The sequence below is a fragment of the Molossus molossus genome, unplaced genomic scaffold, assembly GCF_014108415.1.
Source record: "Molossus molossus isolate mMolMol1 unplaced genomic scaffold, mMolMol1.p scaffold_m16_p_1, whole genome shotgun sequence".
Classification (NCBI taxonomy): Eukaryota; Metazoa; Chordata; class Mammalia; order Chiroptera; family Molossidae; genus Molossus; species Molossus molossus.
In genome coordinates, this window is record NW_023425344.1 from 164160939 (window position 1) to 164175222 (window position 14284).

At 41.6% G+C, this 14284-nt stretch overlaps 1 non-coding gene across 1 annotated transcript; it reads left to right on the plus strand.

The window, feature by feature from the left end:
• Window positions 1-329: 329 nt before the first annotated feature.
• Window positions 330-439, plus strand: LOC118621341. Its single transcript, XR_004957676.1, has one exon. It is a non-coding gene; the product is annotated as a U6 spliceosomal RNA (small nuclear RNA).
• The last annotated feature ends 13845 nt before the right edge of the window (window positions 440-14284 follow it).

Consider the following 14284-nt stretch of genomic DNA (forward strand, 5'->3'; position numbering starts at 1 on the left):
GACTTCCTGTGGGTGACGAGCTCATGCATTCTAGTTAAACAAAGATTGAACAGCAAGTCAAAATCCCTCAGTTTCCATTCAGTTGTTACCACCTAGCTCTGCACTTGGAGGCCAAATCACTTTAACCCCTCTAACTTAACTATGTTAACTGTCTCATCTGTAAAATTATAATCATGTTTCTGATAGACTTTCGCTAGTCTGAGGACTTGGAAGATTCTCAGAGACATGTGGGTGAGTGACTGTTGCTCTAATTCTGCAGCTCTAACATCAGAGAAGGTCCTAGACCAGACTGTGCTATCCTGGGGAGAATAAATATGTTAAAAGAGGGTGTGGTCCCCACTTCGGCAGCACATGTACTAAAAGTGGAACAATGCAGAGAAGATTAGCATGGCCCCTGCGCAAGGATGACACGCAAATTCTTGAAGCATTCCATATTTCTAGAACTAGAAGGAAAATAATAGGGATACGCTGGTGTACACTGTGTTACACCAGTCTCTATGGTCATATGGTGTAACACCAATACCTGATGACCTAATCATAAAGATCCAGCTGGGCTTCGGTAGGGGTAGGGTGGGGATGGTTCTGCCCATTGCTCAGTGACACTTTCTACAAGTCCCACAGTGATCCTCACTCACTCACATTTACTCATACACAATGATGTTGAAGCCCTCCAGGGGGACCCAGAGGCTTACACATTGTCTGCCATTGGGGAACACTGGTGAGCTCTCTACTGTGGATCTTGACAGCACTTTCTTCCATCGCCATTCTTTTTAAAACATTTTTATCTTCTTTTAAATCCTTGCCTGAGGATACTTTTCTACTTATCTTCAGGTAGAGTGGGCGACAGGAGAAAGACACACTGATTGGCTGCCTCCGGCACAACCAGGACTGGGGAATGAATCGCAACTGAGGTTCGCACCCTTGACTGGACTCAAACCTGCGACTCTTTGGCTTGTGGGCCAATCTCTAACCACTGAGCCAAACTGTCCAGAGTCCATCTTCATTCTTTAGACAAATACACCTTGACCATGTCCCAGGTAGTATCTGTGTCAGACCTCTATATCAGTCAAAACGTACTGATGGCATTTCTCAACATGATGGTCACATAGGTTCAAATGGTCTTTGGAAAAATAAAAAGTATTTCATGAATATGAGTGACTATCACCAACTGCCTACAAATGTGAATTTTTTGAACTCTGATTTCTTTCCTCTAAGAAATAGATACAATATGGTATTTGCAATTGACTCAAGTTCAAACTCGACAGTGGTTATAGATTTTGTGTCTTGAGAGAAGTCACACTCTCCCAGAACCTGAGTCTCTTCATTTGAAAAATGGAAATTCAATAATAGCTGTATCTGTCTCATAAGGTTGTTGTGAGGGTGAAAGGGATCCAAGATTTGCCACCCCGAGGCTGCCTTCTGGGGTATTGATTTTAAACTCTTTACTAAGAAACGAAAGACTCAGAACCTTAGATCTTCCCCACTTTCCAGCCCAAGAGATTCCGATGGAAAGGCCTACTCCCCAAAGGGCACCATAGGACGTGCTCCCTGGTCTGATTTGAACTAAGTATGGTAACTAGGAGGGCTCCAGGCCTGGTAGCTAGACATCCTGTGTCCCGTTGTTTCTGAGTTGCCTACCAAGAACGTCCTGCCATGCGTGTTCTGCCCTTCCTCAGCTACCTGCAAACCACCCATCCTCACTTCTGAAATCTAACACCCCCTCTCCCGCTTTTTCTCCTTTGCCCAAAATGACATTTATGCCCAATGATGTTTCGCTGTCTTTGGAATTTTCATGCTTAAGTGAATTCCCCACGCGCATGTATTGAAATTTGATTTTTCTCCTGTTTATTTGTCTCTGTTCAGCTAGAAGAACTTAGAAGGTGGGAGGAAACGTATTACGTTTCTCTTAGGAAAAGATAGTATGGGAAACGGCTAGTGCTGTCCCCGCACAGTGAACGTGCTAATATTTGAATCTGAAATCAGAAACCCCAAATCTGAGAGAAGTAAATGAATCTAAGAGCTCTGAATCCATCAGGATATTTTATGTTAAAAAAAAAATAACAAAATTAAACTCAAAGTCGCTTAAATAACAATGGGAATTCGTCGGCACCTGTAATGGGGAGATCCACAGGAAATGAAAACATCAGGCATTGTTCACAGAAGGTCCGGCTGGACTGCTCTGCAGCTCTGGCTCCACCGACTCTGCGTGCACTCCTCTCTCCGGCCAGCTTCCTTCGCTGTTGCAAGATGCCTGTCAGCAGTTACCAGGGCAAAACGCTTTCTCCCTCACATCCAGAAAGGACGTGACTGCTCACGATGACCAAGAGTCCTGAGTTGGGGAGCCCCTGAGCTCGCCATTGTGACCAGGTGAGCATCGGGCACTTGTGTGTGGAACTGGGGAGACCGAGTAGAGAGGTGTCACAACAGGGAAAGGTAAAATAAATGTCACAAAGGAAACCACAGGGTCCGCTATGGTAACACGATAAATGCTTAGTGGGTGACAATGCAATCGGATGTTTTGTGGGGTTTTCTGTAGGGGTTCTTTTGTTGTTGGGGTGGGGGATAAAATACCTAGGAAGAAACGTTGAATTCTAAGGTTACTAGGACCCCAAAAAGCCCAGATGGCAGGGAGCAGGAATGGGGAAGTAGCTGGCAGGGACTCTGAACTGCCCAACAGAAACCCTAGGGAGTAACGGAGCTGGGCGCTCTGGAGGGAAGCTGTCCCCTAGGGGCACCTGGGAGTTTGAGTACCACCATCTTCAAGGCTGCTCCGAAGCCCCTGAGGCGAGAATCATGGCATAATTCTTCCTTCCAATTCCTACAGATCTGAAATCAACTGCAGAAGCAGAAGAAAAACCTCCCAGTGCCGGAGAAGTTTAAATGATGCAAGTTCCTCTCCTTACTGTCCACCGATCACAAACCCTCCACCCAAACCACTGGAAAGGCTGAGCTGGGACACAGATGCAGTCTCTGCTGTAAAAGAACGTCAGTGCCCCAGGACACACCTCTTTAGGTGACTTCCTTTTGCCTAAATAAAGCATTTGATTGGGTCTTGGGCTCCTTTGGCTGTAAGGAATTGAAACCCACTCAAGGTACTGAAACAAAAAGAAAATTGATGGGATGAATACCAAGTATCACCCAGCCAGAAAGTCCAGCCTGCCTGTGAGGTGGTTGGCCAACTGCTCTAGTGTGCTAACTGTCACAGCCAGCTTTCCTGGCTTCATGTGTCCAAGGGTCAGCCCTGGCTTCACATTTTCCATGTTCAAGAGCCACTACTACAATGCTGAGTAGTTCGCATAAGCCAGATTCAAATGTCTAAGAGAAAGAGCCCACTGTTGCATGTAGGGTCACCTGTCTGTCCCCGGCCAGTCAGCTATGCCAGTCAGCTATGGCCGGGGAGGGCAGGGTCATCAGGTTAGGGCTGCTGCACACTCAGGACGGGTCATATCTCAGACTCTGAGAAAGGGAGTGAGCGGAAAGGTCTAAATGATCGATATGTTTATGTTAGACATGTCAGGCCTTCCTCGTCTATCAAACTACAGCCAGTGGTACATGATTTCAGAAAAACATCAGAGAAATAGAAACCAGTGGTGTAACATGAACTCAGTCTAGATAACCAATCTCTCAGCTTGGCCCCATTTTAACTTTTTTTTTTTTTTTTTTTGATCCTCACCCGAGGACATTTTTCCATTTCTTGTTCAGATAGAGTGGGAGGGAGAGAGAGGAAGAGAGAGAGGAGAAAAACATCAATGTGAAAGGGATACATCAAGTGGCTGCCTCCTGCACGACCCAACCAGGGCTGGGGACAAACTGCACCGAGATACGTGCCCTTAGTGGGAACCGAACCCAGGTCTCTCTGGACCGTGGGCCAACGCTTGAACCGCTGAGTCAAACTGGCCAGGGCCCATTCTAACTTTTTATGAACGCTTTATACAGCACAGTTTCTTAGTGCTGCATTTTTTTTTTTACCTGCCAAATAAAAATAATTATACTTGTCCTTGTAACTCATAAGATTATAAAACAGATAAAGAAATGATAGATGTGAAAGCAATTTAAAACATTTCAAAGATGTTATTTATATTCTCCACACTATAAAGCATCTCTTCCAAATTCTAACTCAAACCCCACCGCTTCTATGGAAATAATTGAGTTCAAGATCCTATTTATGCCTTTCCACATAACTGTGGTGGAGTGTCTTACAAGTTACATGGTTACACAGTATACATACGGCAGACATGAGGGAGGACAGCTACAAAGATTACAGAAAGGCAGGAAAGTAAAAACAAACAGAAACAAAAAATAAAGTAAAAACAAGAACAAAAACCCTTACCCCCAAGAAAACGAAAATGGAAAGTTACAGTCTGCAAGGATATGTATTCCTTGTCCACTAAGGGTCTTAAAAAAGAAATAGACTGAAAATGCGGAACTTGAATGAGATACAAGGAAAACACTGCTGGGAACGAGGGCTGCTGAGCAGTCCCTACTAACAAAGTGTTTGGTGACTCCTCCCCACGCAACAGGTGACGTTCTTCCAAGGCAGGGTTGGCTGCATGCACCCTTCCCAGCGGCCAGCACCGCGCCTGCTCTTGTAGGCACTCGGTTAATATTGTCGAGGACATGACTGTTCAGAGACTGAGAAGAACACAATAGACAGCAACCGCTCTTGTCTCTTCTCTGAGCAAGAAACAAGTTCCTTGGCCCACGCAGGCGAAGGGGGATGTTGAACTTTCTCTGTGGCTGTATAAAATGCACCGATATTTTTGTGGACTTGCAGGTGAACCCCAAGAAGCAAATGTCCCTCCGGGTTTTATCTTTTTAGAGTAGGCTGACACAAAGAGCCCACCGTTTACCAAGAAGCCTCCTGCTTTATGGTGTATGTCTCTTGATCTGCCCGCGAAGCTTGGACCCAAATTTGTCAGTCGGTGACCAGCAGTCCTTGGTGCTGTGAGGAGACAGCCTGCAGTGCAGTGGGAGGCGGGGGGTGCGGGGGGCTCACTGGGAAGGACCCAGAGACTCGGGCAATTCTGATCTTGCTAATAGCTTCTTGTCTGGTCTCCGGCGCCTCCTTCGGCTCCTCCGGATCTGTTCCTTGTGTGTAGGAGGGTGTTAAACTAGGTGCTCTCTCACACCTCATTTCTGTCCCTGAGTGGCTCCAAATGGGGCCCCGGACGTCAGAGCTGCTAGGCCCAGGAGAACAGGTGTGACTCAGACGGAGGATGAACGCAAGTGCGATGTCGCTTGAATCTTTAATTCTGTATTTTCAGCAATTTCTTAGTACATTTAAAGTCTGAGGCTTGTTTGATGTCTGAGGGAACATGTTTTTATCTCTGAGGAGACTGGGTCCAACGTCCTCAGACCCGTTACAATGAGGCGAAAGTGGCAACACCAAAACAAATCTTGGAAATAAAAAGCCAGCCCTGGCCAGTTTGGCTCAGCGGTTAGAGCGTCAGCCTGCGGTCCGGAGAGACCCGGGTTCGGTTCCCGCTAAGGGCACGTACCTCGGTTGCAGTTTGTCCCCGGCCCTGGTTGGTCGTGCGGGTGGCAGCCACTCGATGTGTCCCTTTCACGTCGATGTTTCTCTCTCTCTCTTCCTCTCTTCCCCTCCCACTCTATCTAAACAAAAAATGAAAAAAATGTCCTCGGGTGAGGATTTTTTTAAAAAGCAAAGAAAAAGCCAACTTTACTACCAAAATGACTGAAAGAAGTCAATGAAAACAACTTAAAACTCAAACAAACAAACACCCAACAGCAAAATTCCAGTCTGTCAAATATAGTAATATGTGATTAACACATTACTGTTGAATGACTCCAACCCGGCTTCTAGCAGGTCCAAGCAAATAAACATCGCTGAGTATGGAAATGACCACCTCAATCAGGCCACAATCCAAAACAATTTTTTAGACAGAAGGAAATGTGTTGCCCCAAAGAACAAACAAGAACGGGTCAGAACTTTCTTTAGCCATTGTAGGAATAAATTAGGCCAGCAAATGTCCCTTCAATCTTAAACAACTTCAAATTGACTAGAATAATCTAAAGCAGCCCATCTAAATCCATTTCCCAAGCCCCAGCGTCCTAAAGCACCCATCGTGTATAATGAACTAACTTCTCTCCTCTGCATCTAGAAAGGCACTTGTCATGTGCCATCCTCGGAAGAAGTGAGAATCTAGTCACTCAAATCATTTTCTGAAACCCAATTCAGAAAGGCTGATTTAACAGCCTTAACACTCAGCACTTCTCACACTTCACACGTGCACAGTAGTTTGTGATCTCACCAGCCACAGAAACATGCCAGCTGACATAAATGGAGTGGGGACCTGCTTCTACAGATTTATTTACTAAATAGTCTGTTGAGCTCACTTAAAGTTAATATTACACACAGATATTATATCTGTATATATATCTATATATCTACATGTAATTTTTATTTGTCATTTTTTTGTTTGTTTGTTTTTATTGATTTTAGACGGAAAGGAAGGGAGAGGGAAAACATCCATCAGCTGCCTCCTTCACCCCTACTGGGGATCGAGCTCACAACCCTGGCATGTACCCTGACCGGGAATCAAACCGGTGATCTCTCGGTGCATGGGACAAAGCTCAACCAACTGAGCCACACTGGCCAGGGTGTCATTTGTTTTTATTCTGGGGCTTTGTTTGCAACTTGTCCAAAATTGGTAGACTTCCACAATGGCTGAGATAATGACTGCACCAATCAAAAATCATAAATTGTGTATTGAAGTATTATTGTTCTGCAATTATTTTCAGGTACTTTGGGATGTATCGAGTAGTATCTTTGAGATTTCAGGTATGTTTGAAAAACAATAAAGATACAAAGTCAGAGTTTAGTGAATACTTTATGGTCCTGAGTTGAAATTGGAAGTACCCACATAAAACCATGATGTATTTTATAGAAAAAGAAAATTATCCCTAGTTCTAAAAAGAATTAGGAACAATGACCAACTCAATGTCAATGAGCACCCCTAGTACCTAGATTTGATCTCTAAGTACCATTTCCCACTCAAAGAAACCAGAATTCCTTAGAGAACTAACTTATCCCATGTCTTGGGCAGGAAATTTCTAAGATGAGCCTGAAATAGCTTACATAGAGAGGAAAGAAGCTATCACAGATTCCCAGAGTCTATGTCAAAGAGACTCAGGAGCAAACTAGAAAAGGTCTCACGGACCAAAACTGGGCCAATTTGAGCAGAAAAGAGGACAATATCTGCAACAGATTAAAACACATCAAATATACCAACATCCATGAGTTCATAATAATACTTAAAACAGACAAAAACCAAACTCAGTCAACCTTTGAAAGACACAAGGGAATCAACCCATTTTGTTTATTGTAGTAATATATACATAACATAAAATTTACCATCTTAAACATTTTTAAGTGTGTCGTTCAGTGGCATTAGGTATATTCACACTGTTAAAACAACCATCATCCACTGTCTCCAGAACTTTTTCATCTTCCCAGACTGGAACCCCATACCCAATAAATACCAATACCCCCTAACCCCCTCCCCCAAGTCCCTGTCAACCTATTGTTTTAAACTGGTAAATAAAGACTAATAATGGAACTTTATCTTACCTTTCCTATATAATTTATTCCTCAGGGTAACCAAATAAATGAATCTTCTTTTTAGAAGTATTCCAGCTAGCCCTGGCTGGTTTTAGTGCATCGGCCCACAGACCAAGGAGTCATGGATTTGATTCCAGCCAAGGGCACATACTTCAGATGCAGCCCCGGTCAGGGTCGTGTGGGAAGCAACCAGTTTATGTGTCTCTCTCACATCGATGTTTCCCTCTTTCTCTCTCTCTCTCTCCCCCCCTCCCGCCCTCCCTTCTATGCTATCTAAAGATAAATGAAAAAGATATCCTCAGGTGAGGATTAAAAAAATAAAATAAAATAATAATAATAAAAGAAGTATTCTAGCTAATAAATGAAGAAATGCTAAAATTAAGAATATCATCTTTTTTATCCTCACTGGAGGACGTTTTTCCATTTTTGTTCAGATAGAGTTGAAGGGAGAGAGAGGAAGAGAGAGAGAGAGAGAGAAACATCAATGTGAAAGGGACACATCGAGTGGCTGCCTCTGGCACAACCCCAACCAGGACCAGGGACGAATCACAACTGAGGTATGTGCCCTGACGCTCTAACCGCTGAGCAAAACCATCCAGGACAAGCATGTCACCATTTTTAGAGCATTATGCTAAGTGAAATAAGCCAGGCAGAGAAAGACAAGTACCATTTGATTTCACTCATATGTGGGATCTAATGAATGAAATAAACTAACAAACAAAATAGAAACCGACTCATAGATGGAGAACAGACTGACAGCTGTCAGAGGGGAGGGGGTTGCAGGGCTGAGTGGAAAGGTGAAGGGATTAAGCAAACATATGGTGATTGCCAAAGGGAAAGGGGGGTGAGGGGAGGTACAAGAGGGTAGAAGGGGACAAATGATGATAGAAGGAGACTTGACTTGGGGTGGTGAACACATAACACAATATACAGAAAATGTACTATAGAAGTGTACACCTGAAACCTACATAACTTTATTAACCAATGTCACCCCAATAAATTCAATAAAAAAGAAAAACATTAAAAATATATTTTCACTAAAACAAAAAGAATATCACTATTTTGTAAACCCCAATAAGCCAATCAATTATGACAAATGATGAATTATGGCAGATAATATCACAAAAGGAAACATTTTATACCCCCTGATGCTTCAAACTGCCACCTATAAAGTAGTACACACACAAAACAACAACAAAATCACCTGCATCTGATCAAGCCTCTATAGCTAACTCCAAAATGTACAATAGGACAAAGAACAGAGGAACATGTTTAATGACACCATTGAGATACAGTCAGAAAAATACAGACCATAAAAAAAAGTTACAGAAAATGATCTGGCTTTTTTAATAAAATGCAAATAAATAAAAAAGAAGAATTTTAAAGAAAGATAAAGAAAACACCTGTATATCAAAAAAGACGAAATACATCAAACAATTATAAACCTTATTATTATTATTTTTTTAATCCTCACCCGAGGACATTTTTCCATGTTTTGTTCAGATAGAGTGGGAGGGAGAGAGAGAGAGAAACATCGATGCAAGAGAGACACATCGAGTGGCTGCCACCCACACGACCCAATCAGGGCCGGAGACAAACTGCAACCGAGGTACGTGCCCTTAGCGGGAACCGGACCCGGGTCTCTCAGGACCGCAGACCAACACTCCAACCTCTGAGCCAAACTGGCCAGGGCTAAACCTTATTTTGATTGACAATTGAAGCAATGTAAACCCTAAGTAGCTATGATAGTGAGAAATTAATAATGTTTAGATATGATAATACTATGTGGGTTTTATTTAGAAAGAGAGTCCTTATCTTAGAGAAAGGTCTTTAGAGATTAAAGATTATAATATCTGGGATTCCTTCAAAACAATTCCTTAAAAAGTAAGAGCATGACAGAAATTAAAATGGCCATTAATTGATCATTTGCCAAACTGGATTACAGATAAAAAAGCATTCACTATAACATTTTTGTCTATTTTTTTTGCACGTGTTTGAAAATTTCCATAACAATTTTTTTTTCAGAGGTAGAAAACTAAAACCCAAATGCAACACTTGGGCTTGATGTATAATTTGAATTAGCTCTGGTCATGTATCAGCTTGTATTACAATTAAAATCTATTGATCTTAAATGGCTTAATCTAAAAACAGCTGACATTTGTGCCTTTCCTTTGCAATCCATGAGAGGGACTTAAGTTCCAATTACATCTCAAATCACTGCGGCTTTTCAGGGGAGGCTCTCAAGCTCGGCAAATCTCACCACTGTGTTCGTCATATCGGTGCAGCACTCCTATTCATTATATTCTAGTGCGACATGTGGGCTGAGCAATTTAAACAAATTTCATTTTAAACTTTCTAAAGATATTGACCAAATCTTCACTCCTACTTTCCGCGTTCAGGGAAATGGTCCAATGAAAATGTCTCTGTTTTGGGGACATCTAAGATGGCAGCAGTCACACGCACCTGCTCCCAGGACCACCCAGGAAGTACAAGGAAAACACAGAACAATCAACCTGAATAACCAGTTGAAGACCAGCTGAAGAGAAGTCTCTGTGGTGCCTCTAAAACCAAGGATTTACAGAAGAAGCCACATCAAGACTAGTTACATATACCTAAAGTCAATTTAATTCCACTGTCAAAACAGGACCAAATGACACTTGAATCCAGAAGAGACTTTATGTTACTTGCCAACATTTTTGGAAAAAAGAAATAAAAATAATGGCAGACTCTTGAAATGAAGGCAGGACTTCAAGCTTTGACCTTCCTATCATCAGATTATCTCTCCAGAGTACATTTATCTAACAAATTAAAATTTGGAGGGTGGATGTAAAAATGTATTAGAACATATTTTGTGATTTCAAGGGTTTTTTTCAATAGTAGATACTGTTGTGAAAAAAATATATACTTTTTTCCCCCTTCATCTATTTGAGAGAGAAAGGGAGGGAGAGGGAGAGAGAGATAGAAACATCAGTGAGAGAGAACATCTATTGGCCACCTCCTGCATGTCCCCCACTGGGGATTTGGCCCACAGCCTGGGCATGTGCCCTGACTGGGAATCGAACCAGCGACCTTTTGGTGCATGGGTCCATGCTCAACCACTCAGCCACACTGGCCAGCCAAAAAAACACATATTCTTAATTTCATAGATGTAAAATAAAATAATTTTTCATTAGTTGTATTTTGGGTCAAAATAAAATGCTATACTCTGATTTTCTTTAGAAGGCTTTATTTTATCCTTCTCTGTAAAAACTGATTTCTATACTATGTTCTAAATTATAAAAGAAGATGTTATTTTGACTTTAAATTTTATTTTAAAGTATTTTATGCATGTCAAAAAAAAAAGAAAATATTTTCACGCCTTCTGTAAAAATGTTGAAGAGAGTGCCTAGGGTTCTTTACATATGCTCAAATCAGCAATTCTTTTTATAACTCAGTTCCAGAAAGAAAAAAAAAGTTTGTCTTCCAAGGGGAATGAATCCTTTTAATCATTCAAGAAATAATATAATGAATTTTCTTTTTTTGTCTAACTATCCAGGAAACTCTAAGCTAAATGTAATTACAATTCTGTTTTCTTTAAATATATTGATATGAGTCATTTGTTATAAAAATCTATCCTTTAGAACTGGTAATAACATATGTCATTGATGTAATTTTATCCACATTTTAATATCTCTGAAAATTTAGCATTCATCTCATAATCAGCATAGTTTTCCCAGAAGCATTTTTTCTTATTTACAGTTACATTAGTGGGAGCATTTGGGATCTTGCTGCCCAGAAATTGTCATCAGTTTTGGCTCAAATAAACTTATAAAATTTCTCCAAAAAAAAATTACATTAGTAATAGTGCATCTTATATTTTACTGCAGCTTAAATTTGACAAAATGGGAAAATGTCTTCAACAATTATTCTGTAATGTGAAAATACTATTTCAGCAGAACAGTAAAGCTAAAAAACGAGGGATGGAATTAAGCCTTAGTAAATAAATAATTCAATTTATCTATAGCATATTTCAAAGAGCTGTTTCACGCCCCTCAACTTTTTAAAATTAATGTGTAATGAAGGAATTGGCCTTTGCTATACATAATTATTTGGAAACATTTTGTATTCAGCTTATACTCTTTGTTCCAATAGAAAATGTTATATGTGCTTCACATTTTAACAACACTATCAGTATATAATTCCCCAGAACCTCATACATGTACAAGATATTTTATTTCAGGTCTTAATGGCTCAACCAAGCTCATTAAATCATTGACTTCAAATAACCACTACAGTCACTATCATTTGACCACCACACCACAAATCGACCACATCTGCCAGGGAAGAAGAGAAGTAATAGTCCCACCACGGCTATATTATAAAAAATCACTGCTAGAGTGGACCCCTGGAGAAAAGATGCCCACCTATCTTACAAACTGAATCACAGGAGGCTTTTGGCTCCATATCAATGTATTTTAGAAATTACTGTTTGACCTGAATGTTAAGAATATGAGCAGAACCTACTGAAATTGTGTTTGGAATACATAATGATACTTTCTAATTACCGTGCGAACCTATGAATTACGTGTTTCTCTTGAGGATGCACCGATTTCATAGCAGCCATCAGGTCCACACATGCCTGCAGCATCTCTCAGCCGCTCCGCTCCGGGATTTATTTTTTCCTTTTTCCATATTCTCATAGCTCTTGACATTTCTGTCAACTTCTGGCATTTGTTTGAGCCTTTCCTTGTGGCTTTATTTGGGTATTAAGAGAAAAAATACAGAAGAACCTGGTGGTTACGAGCTGGGCTTTAGAGACCTAGATTTGAATTCTGGCTCCGCTCTCTCATTGTATGACTTGGGGCATGTTTTTCATCAATTTTGGCATCAGTTTATGAAATTAGGATGATGTGTGCCTTGCAGATATATTACAAAAATTCTATGAGAACATGTACAAAGAGCCTGATACAGTGTTGGGATCGTTATTACTTTTAGCATTTTGATGACACCTTTGCCAAGAGCCAAATGGGCAACTTCCTGGCCCAAGTCCTGCAGTGAGAAAGAAGGATGAGCCATACGCACAAAAATCCCAGAACCGAAAACCATGGAGCCCCCTTCACAGTGGTGACTGAGCACCTGCTCTGTACTCTAAGGCATGTGTGAGTCACTGGGAATATGGAGGAGCGCACAGAGCAGTCTCTGCCTTCAAGGAGCTGACAGCCTTCTGGAGAAGAACTGCCACATAGACAAAGCAAACAGTTAATGAATACGTAGGGAAGAAGAGATCAATCTCCCTTGTCGAAGAATTCCTGGTGATGTATATAGCCACTCTGGCCTCAAGGAGGTTGAGCATAACCTTAACTGAGGGGGTGCATAGTGATGTCCCTCGAAGAGGGCAGCACAGGAGAGGAGCAAAGGGTAACTTGACAGCAGAGAAACCTGAAAATACTACCTCAGCCAGGTGGCCAAGGTCAGCATCCACAATGATGTCATGTTCATAGTATGGACCTTAGATAGGATGTGAATGAGAAAGTTACTTCACTGTCGTGACCCTCCTCCGCAAAACCCATAGTCCTAGTCTAATGATGAGGAAAACATCAGGTAAACCTCAACTGAGGAACAGTGTACAAAATACCTGATTGGCACTTCAAAATAAGGAAAATCTGAGAAAGTGTGGCAGCCGAGAGGAGTCTAAGAAGACATGGTGACTAAATGAAATGTAGTATCCTGGGGGGGAAAAACAAAAAACAAAAAAGACATTAGGTAAAAAATGAGGAAATCTGAATAAATATGTACTTTAGTTAATAACAGCATTTTGGTTCATTCATTGCAATGAACATCCAGCTGAGCTACACGGGCTTGAGTGTAGGGTGTTCACAGTAGGGGAAACTGGGTGTGGGGTATATGGTGACTCTACTGTCTACCAATTTTCCTGTAAACATGAAACTATTCCAAAATAAAAAGGTTTTAAAAATCAATACAAGATAGCAAATGACAAGACAGAATAGGACTGACTGATGCATTCAACAAATATTTCTTGAATACCTGTTATGTGCTAGACGTTTCATTGGGGACCAGGGGTAGAGCAATGAACAAAGAGAGCAAGATTCTTGACCTTGAGCAGTTACATGGGCTGTGTGCCAGGCCTTGTAGAACTAATTTATATTCCCTGTTTAGGAGGGAAGTCCCAGGGGCATCCCAGGGGCAACATGACCTCCATTACTTCTTATTAAATAAGAGACAAACATGAGCCCAAGCCGATATAGCTCAATTGGTTGAATGTTGTCCCATGCACCAGGAGGTCACAGGTTTGATGTCTGGTTAGGGCACATGCCCGGATTTGGGGCTTGATCCCTGGTGGGGCCCATGCAGGAGGCAGCAGATTGATGTTTCTATCTCCCTCTGTATTCACTCTGAAATCAATAAAAACATATTTCTTTAAAAGAGAGCGAGACAAATATGAGCCAGGCTGTACGTGAGCCAGGCCATGGTTCAGCAGTGAGAGGTGAACAGAAAGGATGGGTCCTGGGACAGCTGGGAGCCAGCTGGCACAGCCAGTATTCCCTAAGGCCTGACAAACCCCAGGGTATAGCACATCCCTTGAAGCCCAGGTGCATTTGTCCAGTCACAGAATGTGGCCAGTAGAAGGTCCCTTCACTGTATAGGAAAGGAAACTGAGGCCCAGAAAATGGAGATGATTGCTAGTGGTCACAAGGCTATCTC